Source organism: Lissotriton helveticus, chromosome 2_1, assembly GCF_964261635.1.
Source record: "Lissotriton helveticus chromosome 2_1, aLisHel1.1, whole genome shotgun sequence".
Classification (NCBI taxonomy): Eukaryota; Metazoa; Chordata; class Amphibia; order Caudata; family Salamandridae; genus Lissotriton; species Lissotriton helveticus.
The window spans coordinates 803,636,389-803,648,762 of record NC_136059.1 but is presented as its reverse complement, the minus strand read 5'-3'; the positions used below and the strand labels follow the sequence as shown (position 1 = coordinate 803,648,762).

General features: G+C 42.3%; 1 protein-coding gene across 1 annotated transcript in view; it reads right to left on the bottom strand.

The window, feature by feature from the left end:
• Positions 1-12,374, bottom strand: part of LVRN (laeverin) — a 663,539-nt gene that overhangs the window by 421,805 nt on the left and 229,360 nt on the right. The window lies entirely within an intron of this gene.

Genomic DNA, 12,374 nt, shown 5'->3' with positions numbered 1-12,374 from the left:
ATTTATGTCTCTCTTTGCCCTCAAGAATTGTGGTAAAATGGCATACGTGCAGCAGATATACATAGATTTTTTTCTTATAAATGTCCTTCTTTTTCACAGCCACTTTTTCATATGAAGTAGAACCTGATAGGATAAAATTAAAGCAAACAAATGAATGTTTGGTCATATTTCACATATATCACAACCCCGCAGGGACATTTAAGAAATGAATGTGTACTTTACCAGGTAGAGATAGGAGTCACATTAAAATTAAATAATAGTTGCTGGGGGAATACGTGAGGAACAGTGATTACATTGTGAAATATATATGATGGTTTCTACAGATAATGGAATTGTGCAAAGACATAATATTTGAGATGTCATCAGTGATGTCATCAGTGATGTCACTGACCATGTCATGAATGATGTAATATGTGACATGATCAGCAGTGGATTGCGGGTGCGCGATATATAGTTAGTGCAACTAACTATATATGGAATTTCAATGGTTTTGTGTGAGTAAAATAAGGTTTTTCAAATGCTAATTCCTAACTATATATGGTCTATAACCTATGGTTTTTTCAGTGAATTTTCAAGGTTTTGTAAATGCTAATTCCTAACTATATATGGTCTATAACCTATGGTTTTTTCAGTGAATTTCAATGGTTTTTTAATACCAAATATCATAAGCTGTCGAATGTCAAGTACGTGGTAAGTGAAAACATTTTCGTGTTTATGCACACTGATCTGCTTTGAATGGTGCCCCCCCCCCCTCATTTCTATTAGGAGTACTCTCTCTTTGCAGATAGTGAAAGGTAGTTAACGCAGGCCTTTGCCCCCGTTGTAATCCGTCGTGCCTGCTTCTCTCTCCATTTGATTGATTGTTATCCAAGCATTTACTGTTTTAGAATTAGTTCTCTTTGGTTCATTCTCTATTTACAAACAAACACAGAGTCGCAATACTCTGTTTAGTCTTTGCAGATAACGAAAAATCGTGTAAAAAAAAAGAAAAAGAATCGAGCAAAATCAGTAGGCCACTAATGGGATCTCTTTTTGACCTCGCTAAAATAGAAACATTAGGAACAACCCCTCATGACAAATACAAAACTAGTGAGATGAACTGAACTCCACACAATGATGGCTGCAAAACAGCTCGGCTCCGCCACCCACCCCGCCCAAAATAACGATAAAGAGCGGCTGCCATGATTGGTTGCGGAATGGCCACAACGGAGCTACGAAATGGTGCTGCTCTCATGCTAACCCCAGCTTCGGTCTGAAACATCCAGAAACACTGTAGACTACCAATTCGATCAGTTCCGGTAGCGCCCCAATGTAACCCGGTAGAGAAGAACTAGCCCTCCCCTCTTTGACTGATGGTTCTTGTTGCCTGTCCCTTCTGTTGTCATTTAACAGAACTATTTAGCCTGCTGAAAGGGGTTGTGTTCCGACCGCTGGTTGGTGGAGACATTTTGACTATATTCTGGACCTGCGTTGTCGCGTAATGCGTCATATGACGCGCCGCGTTAGCGCATCCGGAAGTCATGTGACTTGTTAATAAAACTTTTCATTGGTTCATTTTACTTTTCTTATTCTAATGATGAAAGGCTTGGTCATATGACCTAAAAATTACGCTTTTAATTACTTCCGAACATTATTTTCTCTTAAATAGATGTTATAATGTTCCAGGCTAATGTACTTTCCCGGAAATTTTACAACTGTCCTGCAAGTAAAATATATTCTTTTTTCGAGAAAAAGAGCGTTTCTTCGTCCCATGACGGAGCCGTTGAGCAAAAGAGGGTCGACCTGCTGTCTTAGTCGCCGATACGCCTGAATATGAGATTCTTATCGATCACTTTATGTTGCAGGAATAGAAAACACAACAGCCCTTGACCATTTATCTTTACTGCGTTCCTTCGTATTTTACCTTTTACCCTTCATGTAATTGGTCTGCTTTATTTCACTTGCCTTTTAATAATTCTAAAACAGTGACTATTATTAAAAACTTTACCAATGTATACACTACTACCATGTTTTCTTTTAAAAACCTTTATTGTGAAAATTTCATTATACAAATACGAGCCTATAACCACGTGGGCCTGCCACGGAGCAAACTGTAATCGTATATGATGAATAGACATTTACACTGTAGAGGAACGTAACGGGCGGGCCATTAGGTTGCAAAAACTAAGGTGTCTAACAGTTACGGAATCGGTGGACGTACATTTTATAATTAAAATACGACAGGGCCAGTTACAATAAAATTATCTAGATATACATTTGCGGGCAAGTACCATGGGTGACGTTAATTCGAATTTTCAACAGTACAGTAATCAATAACACATCAGAACTTAATATCAATAGGGATGTCGAAATATTCAATCAATTCTCGTCCCCGCCCGCCATGTGCTTCAAAACTGCATACGTATCTCGTGATTTCAAGGTTCTGCAACCAGTACACAACAAGGAGTTACGAGTCCCATTCATTCCGGCGCCATTTTGGGTGAGGACGGGCAGGTCCAGGATATAGTCAAAATGTCTCTACCAACCATCGACTAGGATGATGTTCATATGCTGTATTTATTAGAGTAACACTCATCTGCCCACATGAAATTAATTTACCACAATCTAAACATGTCATTTTAATCTTTCCAAAGTTCTTCTAAATATTTGGGACCGTTTCCCTTGCCTCTGAAGCTCTCAGTGCCACTTCTTTGATGAATGTACTAGCAGGTCAGGGGTTCTCCTCCAAATCTCTCTTTTATGCAGCACTATAATTAATTGGTGCCACCTCTCCATATGACGATGCATGGTATAGTTACCACAACTATATTTTTTTTCGGTTCCTCTGGAGAGTTCATCGTGGCAGATGAAGCGTGTAACATACCGGGCATTTACCTTTTTTTGCATGTACAGGAAAGGAAAAAAAAATCGAGCGTCCGAGTTCTAAGGTGTCCCAGGACAATTTTAGTGGACCAGGCCCAAATCCAAAGAACAGGCCGCCATTTTGAGAGTCCTCTTGCAGCCGCCTGTCGCTGTAGCATCAAGAGCAGCCGAAACTCAGCTGAATGGCAACTGAAACGGTAAATGGGCGCCCCACTAAATTTCAGCATTGTAGGATGACCACACCAGTACAGCAACTTGCTAGACATCACCTCGGTGCCATCCGGATCTCGGCGCCCCACTGCAGATGAAGTGCCTCTCAACTATGAAACCACCACGGTGACATCCGGATCTTGGCGCGTTGTGCTGCCTTCGGCCTATTCGCACATCGGTCCGCTACTGACGCCATCTCACAGGCTAATGGGGTGACCCACGCCGAGTTTCAGCATTGTAGGATGACCACACCAACTTGCTAGACATCACCTCGGTGCCATCCGAATCTTGGCATCTCAACGCCTAGTGGTATCTTCCATACAGAAAATATTGTTACGCTGCCTTTGGCCCCATTCGCACATCAGTCCGCAACTTAGACATCACCTCGATGCCATCCGGATCTTGGCATCTCAGCGCCTTGTGGTGTCAGTCAGAAAATATTGTTGCGCTGCCTTTGGCCCCATTCGCACATCAGTCCGCTACTGACACCATCTCACAGGCCAATAGGGCGCCCCACGCCGACTTTTACCATTGTACGATGGCCACACCAGTGGCACAACTTGCTAGACATCACCTCGGTGCCATCCGAATCTTGGCATCTCAACGTCTAGTGGTATCTTCCATACAGAAAATCTTGTTACGCTACCTTTGGCCCCATTCGCACATCGGTCCGCAACTTAGACATCACCTCGGTGCCATCCGGATCTTGGCATCTCAGCGCCTTGTGGTGTCTTCTACTCCGAAAATATAGTAGAAAATATTGTTGCGCTGCCTTTGGCCCCATTCACACATCAGTCCGCTACTGACACCATCTCACAGGCCAACAGGGCGCCCCACGCCGACTTTTACCATTGTACGATGACCACACCAGTGCCACAACTTGCTAGACACCACCTCGGTGCCATCCGGATCTTGGCATCTCAGCTCCTTGTGGTGTCTTCAAATCAGAAAATATTGTTGCGCTGCCTTTGGCCCCATTCGCACATCGGTCCGCTACTGACGCCATCTCACAGGCCAACGGGGCGCCCCACGCCGACTTTCAGCATTGTAGGATGGCCACACCAGTGCGGCAACTTACTAGACACCACCTCGGTGCCATCCGGATCTTGGCGCGTTGTGCTGCCTTCGGCCTATTCGCACATCGGTCCGCTACTGACGCAAACTCACAGGCCAACGGGGCGCCCCACGCCGACTTTCAGCATTGTTGGATGGCCACACCAGTGCGGCAACTTACTAGACACCACCTCGGTGCCATCCGGATCTTGGCGCGTTGAGCTGCCTTCGGCCTATTCGCACATCGGTCCGCTACTGACGCCATCTCACAGGCCAACGGGGCGCCCCACGCCGACTTTCAGCATTGTAGGATGGCCACACCAGTGCGGCAACTTACTAGACACCACCTCGGTGCCATCCGGATCTTGGCGCGTTGTGCTGCCTTCGGCCTATTCGCACATCGCTCCGCTACTGACGCAAACTCACAGGCCAACGGGGCGCCCCACGCCGACTTTCAGCATTGTTGGATGGCCACACCAGTGCGGCAACTTACTAGACACCACCTCGGTGCCATCCGGATCTTGGCGCGTTGTGCTGCCTTCGGCCTATTCGCACATCGGTCCGCTACTGACGCAAACTCACAGGCCAACGGGGTGCCCCACGCCGACTTTCAGCATTGTAGGATGGCCACACCAGTGCTGCAACTTGCTGGACACCACCTCGGTGCCATCCGGATCTTGGCGCGTTGTGTTGCCTTCGGCCTATTCGCACATCGGTCCGCTACTGACGCCGCCTCACGTGCCAACGTATTTTCTCCGCATTTTACACCCTATGCCGCATAACAGGTCATGTGACTTGTTTATAAAACTTTTCATTGGTTCATTTTACTTTTGGTTTCCTAATGATGGAAGGCTTGATCATGTGACCTAAAAACAACACTTTTCATAGGATGAAAACTTTTTTTTTTCCCAAACGATGAAAGCCCCACCTTGTTTCTGGATGTTTCAGACTGAAGCTGGCGTCAGCATGAAAGCACCACCATCTCGTAGCTCAGTCGTGGTCATTCCGCGAGCAATCATGGCAGCCGCTCCCCACCAGAAGCCTGCAGGAGTCGGAGCCCCCAAAACTTTTGATGAATTCTCAAGGCGGAGGGGACGCTTTCGAGAATGGGGTCCAAGACCTAGCAGACAAGCGTCCGATTTCCAAGGTGTCCCAGGGCCATTTCAGTGGACCAGGCCCAAAAAGGAAACAGCCTGCCGCCATTTTGAGAGTCCTGTGACAGCCGCCTATCGCTGCACCGCAAGAGTGGGCGCAACTCAGCTGAATTGCGGCTTTTGACACAGTGGACCAAAAACGGACGGAATGGCAACTGAAACGGTAAAGGGGCGCCCCACTACAACAGATGACACTCCACCTGGAGAGGCCCGTTCACGCCGCCTCCCCCGGGGCGCTCCACGCCGTTATTCGGAGCAGCATTGTAGGATACCAAAACCAGTGCGGCAACTTACTGGACATCACCTTGGTGCCATCGTTCTGCTGCCTTGGAACTATTCGCGCAACAGTTTGCTACTGATGACCCACCCCCCGCGACGCCCCATGCCGTTATTTGCTGGGTGGCAACTTACTAGACATCACTTTCGTGTCATCTAGATTTCGGCGCGTTCTGCTGCCTTGGAACTATTCGCACAACAGTTTGCTACTGATGACCCACCCCCCGCGACGCCCCACGCCGGAAATCTGGACGTTGTGCTGCGTTGGGACTATTCGCACAGCCGACCGCTACTTCGTTGTTTTTCCCTAAAAATGTTTATATGTTATTACTATTTTTGTTTTCTTGTATATATTTATAAATTATTAAAGTTTTATAATCTTACTACTTTGTCGGAGTGCTATATATTTTTAATGTGACACATAATTGTAAAAACTTTGATGTACAAACAGTCATCCCTGGAATCTTCCGCTTCAGGCTCGGTCCCCTCCCCAATCACAATACAGGATGGTTTTCAGATAATAGCAACGCTTCTGCTGTGACGGATCTCATCGAGTGTGGGCCTTGATCTACTATAACTCCTTTGAAGAGGGGTGATTCTTTACAGCTGTGGCCATAAACTACATCTGCAGGGCTAGCTGATACCCTAGGACCAGCCTGGACAATCGGACACAGAGGAAAAGGAGTGTCAGAGGGTGCGGTAGTGAATAGGGCGAAAGGGAGGTGTCGGGCGGGCACAGGGTGTGATTCTCAGGGAACAGCAGCGCAGATGGGGGAGGTTTATTACCCATGCATAAGACAGAGAGCGGGGGTGACCACTGCCTGGGGGAGATGCTTGCGAGGGTGGGGAGCCATGCTAAGGATCGACAGCGTGCACAGAGTGGGTCTGGTCAAGGCATCTAAAATGGCTGCCGTGCACGACAAAAGTGTGGCATTTGAAAAAAGACAAGATGGCGCAGACAATGTTTTTCAACACTTCCTGATTTCCTTCGAATCGAACGTTAACAGACGTTGGGGCATATTACCAAAGTTAAGCGATATTTATCCCTAACGATGCTTAGCAACGATTTTTTTACCGTCAGAAATTATCGCAGATAAACCTTGCTATTATCAAGGTTTATCGGAAATACGATAAAAAACGACCGCAATGCATTAATATCGCTGAAAACTCAGCGATATTCATGCATTACCGAGCTAATGCTCTTAGCCATGTTATCCACCTCCCATTGGATAACATGGCTAAGAACTGCTCAGGGCAGGTGGTAGCTTTTGGAGATATTCGCCCTTATCTCGAATATTTCCAAAAGTTGATAATAGGAGATAGCGATGTTAGCGACTGTTTCCAGTCGCTAACATCTTGGCATGCCCACTTTGCATGTCATTAGTGATAAATATCACTCACATGCAAAGTGGGGCCCAAGATGGTCGCTATCTTCTACTAGCCGTCGCTAACTGGTGTTAGCAACAGCTAGGTAATACACATATAATTTTATCTCCGCGAAGCGGAGCGCTGTTACAGATATATATCTTGTTTCTGAACGTTAATTTCTCAAAATGCACTGAAGCACATATATTGAGACCTAGCAAAGGCACATCGGGCTACCAGTCCCTACAATTTTGCCAAGTTTCGTGCAAATCCATTCAGCTGTTCGATCCTACCGAGAGACAAGATGGCGGCCGCTACGGACTGTTTGGAATGTTTACAGACACCGGAGAGCCAATCAGCTTCGCTTCGCAAAGCTCCGTAACGCGAAAAGTACGCGAAGCGGTGCGCTGTTACAGATATATACCTTTTTTTGAACGTTAATTTCTCAAAATCCACTGGAGCACATATATTGAGATCTAGCAAAGGCACATCGGGCTACCAGTCCCTACAATTTTGCCAAGTTTCGTGCAAATCCATTCAGCTGTTCGATTATTATTATTTTTATTTTTTTTTGCCCCGCGGGGCCCTTTTAAAACCTCCACATCAAACCTAGGGGGTGAGCGACAATGTACTATGCCCCCTTATGGTCATTTGCCCCTTCGCTTTGGCCTCCTCTTGTCTCTCGATCCTACCGAGAGACAAGATGGCGGCCGCTACGGACTGTTTGGAATGTTGACAGACGCCGGAGAACCAATCAGCTTCGCTTCACAAAGCTCCGTTGCGCGAAAAGTACGCGTAGCGGAGCGCTGCCCGGTCCGCTGTTACAGATATATATCTTTTTTTAAACGTTAATTTCTCAAAATCCACTGTAGCACATATATTGAGACCTACAAAAGGCACATCGGGCTACCAGTCCCTACAATTTTGCCAAGTTTCGTGCAAATCCATTCAGCCGTTCGGGCTAAAAGTGAGGCCAACTGCCCTATGGAAAACTCAATGTTAAAAACACGTTTTGGGACCCCCCTTTTTTCTCGGCCCCCCCTTGACGAACCCCCCCCAAATTTTCAAGGGCTACTCAGAAACAAAATGTGCCATTTTCCTGAAAATTTCAGCCAATTCCGTCCACAAACACCAAAGTTATTAGACATAGAATTTTCAAAAATCCCATAGAGAAAAAATCCTAACTATATATACCTACTGGCGACCGCCAGTAGGTAATATATATATATATATATATATATATATTGAAATTCACTGAAAAAACCATAGGTTTCAGGCCTTATATAGTTAGGAATCAGCATTTAAAAAACCTTTGAAATTCACTGAAAAACCATAGGCTTCAGGCCTTATATAGTTAGGAATTAGCATTTAAAAAAACCTTTGAAATTCACTGAAAAAACCATAGGTTTCAGGAGTTATATAGTTAGGAATTAGTTTTTAAAAAACCTTTGAAATTCACTCAAAAAACTATGAGTTTTAGTGGTGTTATAGTTAGCTGGACATTTTACTCATACAAAACCAATGAAATTGCTCCTATATAGTTAGTTGTACTAACTATATTTCGCGCACCCGCAATCCACTGCTGATGATGTCACATATTAGATCATTCATGACATGGTCAGTGACATCACTGATGACATCTCAAATGACATCACTGATGACATCACTGATGACATCATCCAGTGAATGTGGTTTGCTTCGTTATTTAAATATGCATTATATATATATAGCAATTTACATTGAAGAATGAGTGGATATATATAAATAAATATTTGGATGGAGGATTTAGTAGCAGTGTAATTGACTGTTTACTTGACCAATTTATAATGTCTCACTAAATATAGTGGATAGTGACTAAACTGTGTGAATATCTGTATCACTTTGTCAGTTGTTGTGTAAACTGATTCTACAGTTGGTTACTAGCTATGTGAAAGTCTATATTAGTTATTGATTCGTTAACTGAGTATTTGTATGGGAGTGTGAAAGTGTGTGTGGTTCGGTGGGGGGTGTGTGAGTGTCCAAAGATGTGTGAATAGTTGACTCAGTAGATATATGAAGTTAAAACTACATGTTCTAACAGTTTGGGTGAGGGAATCTCTTTATGGGTGTGGTGATGAGCAAATATATTTCTCAAAGGTACAGGTCCAACAAACTAGAAAAATAAAAGGCAGTGTATGTGTCAGTTGTTGTATATAAATAAGTATACATAAGACACAATGATTGTGTGAGTGACTGTATGGATAACTGTATACTTGTAATAATGATTTTATAATTCACTAAGTATGACTTACTATCTAAATGAATAGAAGAAGTGGTGTTTGTATAAGTGTTTTGCTAAGTAAATATGTAAGTATGATCCATTGTTTGCATAAGTGAGTAGGATGACTTCATATGTGAATAGGACGCGTGCTGTTGTTTAATGTCGATAAAGATGTATAAGTATTTTTGATAGTGTTCTATTGTTCATTGACAGCATGTATGAGTGAATCCATAGGTAAGTGATTAGATGTGTGTATACGTCTATGAATCACTGAGTGGATTTTTAGATACTTGTATTGCTGTGACAATGGATTTAAATATGATACTCTGTATTTTACAAACAGTGATGAAAAATTGTAATAGTGTATGAAAAGGTGTATGTGATTGTCACGTGAATGATGTCATCAGTGATGTCATCAGTGATGTCATTTGAGATGTCATCAGTGATGTCACTGACCATGTCATGAATGATCTAATATGTGACATCATCAGCAGTGGATTGCGGGTGCGCGAAATATAGTTAGTACAACTAACTATATAGGAGCAATTAATTGGTTTTGTATGAGTAAAATGTCCAGCTAACTATAACACCACTAAAACTTATAGTTTTTTGAGTGAATTTCAAAGGTTTTTTAAAAACTAATTCCTAACTATATAACTCCTGAAACCTATGGGTTTTTCAGTGAATTTCAAAGTTTTTTTTAAATGCTAATTCCTAACTATATAAGGCCTGAAACCTATGGTTTTTTCAGTGAATTTCAAAGGTTTTTTAAATGCTGATTTCTAACTATATAAGGCCTGAATGAGGCCTGAAACCTATGGTTTTTTCAGTGAATTTCAAAGGCTTTTTAAATGCTAATTCCTAACTAAATAAGGCCTGAAACCTATGGTTTTTTCAGTGTTTTTTAAAAAAAAATTGATTGGTTATCTGGCATATTAAGTGTATCTTAGTGAATACATATATTAGCGAGTAATGTTTAAATATTTAAATATATGCATGAGTGATGTAATATGTGACATCATCAGCAGTGCATTGCAGACGTGCAAGTTATAGTGAGTCCAAATAACTATAACGTGGGAATTTCAATTGGTTTTATGCGAGTAAAATTTCCAGCTAACTATAACTGGTGTGAAACCTATGGTTTTTTCAGTGAATTTCAAAGGTTTTTTAAATGCTAATTCCTAACTAGAACTGGTGTGTAACCTATGGTTTTTTCAGTGAATATATATATATATATAAAATTTCTATGGCGAAATGAAACCCCTCATTTTGTTCCTTTGCAAATTAAATGTTTTAAGTGTTACCACTTTATTCCAATCAAGATGACTTCAGGTGTGCCATACTTTTGTCATAAGTAAGACTGTTAGCGCTCTAGTTGTTCTTTAGAACACTCTGAGACATTCTGTCATTGGGCTATAGTTGGGCTACATCTGGCTGATATTTGGGCTACATTTGTTTTTTTTGGTCTCTGGTGGCCATCTTTGGGCTACATTGGGCTACATTGGGCTACATTGGGCTACATTTGGGCTCTAACATATATATATAGCCCAATGTAGCCCAATATATATTTTTTAAGTTAATTTTCGTAAAAACCACTGGAGCACATATCTTGAGACATAGCAAAGACACATCGAGCTACCAGTCCCTACAATTTTGCCAAGTTTGGTGGAAAACCATTCAGCCGTTCGGGCTAAAAGTGAGTCCAACCGCCCTATGGAAATTAACATGGCCCCCGCTTGACGAATCCCCCCCAAACTTTCAGGGAAGGAGTGGAGCGCCGCGAGGCAAAGTTAAGGAAAATCTCAGGAAGATTCCTCAACCGGCGCCAAAGTTATTCCCAATAGAATGTTGCGATTTCCCTATGGAAAACAATCCTAACTATATATACCTACTGGCTGTCGCCAGTAGGTAATATATATATAGTCAAAGATAGTCAAAGATCCTGTCATAGGTAGGGAGTTACCGGCTAGAGTTTCTCTAACTTACAGCAGGGCTCCATCCCTTAAAGATCAAATAGTGGACACCAACCCCGAACCTGTCAAAAAGAGCAATTGGTGGCAATCAAACAGAGGGTTTTATAAATGCAAGACATGCAAAGCATGTACTCATGGTGTCAATACCAAAACATATAAAGACGGATTCAGTGATGCAGAGCATCCTATAACCCAGGTACTGACGTGTAAAACCGATCATGCGGTGTATGTCTTGCAATGCCCCTGTTCGTTAAAGTACGTTGGTAGCACAAAGCTTCCTGTGCACCAACGGATTTTACAGCATTTAAGAGCGATATCTAATGGGGACAACACTTACCCTGTAGCCCGCCACTATCGTGAAATGCATCAAAGTAACAACAAATCATTAACGTACTTTGTGATAGATAGCATTAACACCAACAGACGGGGTGGTGACAGAGAATCAAAGTTGAGGAAACTTGAAACGAGATACATTCTCCTACTGAACACGAAGGCTCCAACAGGATTAAATATCACTGAGGATATGTACACTTGTTTACTTTAAATCTATTTGGTTAATTATAGATTATATCTGATACACGGACCCGATTTATAACTACAACATCCTTTAAAAGCATAATCGTATCCCGGCTGGGATACAAGATGGTTTAATATGTTTAAATGGATGATAGTTTACTTCTTTTAAGTTTAATTTGATATTAAGTCTCAAGATCAAAGTGGCGGCTGCCAGCTGATTAGAAAAAATAGGATTTACATATGTTTGTTCATGAGTCAGTAATAATCTAGTATAAAGGTCGTTATTCCCTGAAAACTGATTTATAAATACTGGCTTGTTTTAATATGTTATAGTACAGTTTGCACTATTTCACCTTACTATGGACTATGTTGATATTGAAGGCAATCAACTAATTTTGAATAATTGATTGAGATATGATGTTATATTACTCTGAGATTGCACGTATGAGGAATTATGATCATACTAGCGGCCTTGAGGGAAACCTCACCAGGAAGGAAGATATTTTATGTACATGGGATTGTGTTCCTGCGATATTTTGCACAGATTGCTATGAAAAATGTTATTATAATATAATCATAGTGGCACTTTTTTGCACAATAGCGAGAATTTGCACATATCACATAGGCACTTTAGCAGAAGCACTTCATATGTGGAAACCTATGAATTTCATGTAAATATGTAAATATGTAAATATTCTACTTTAA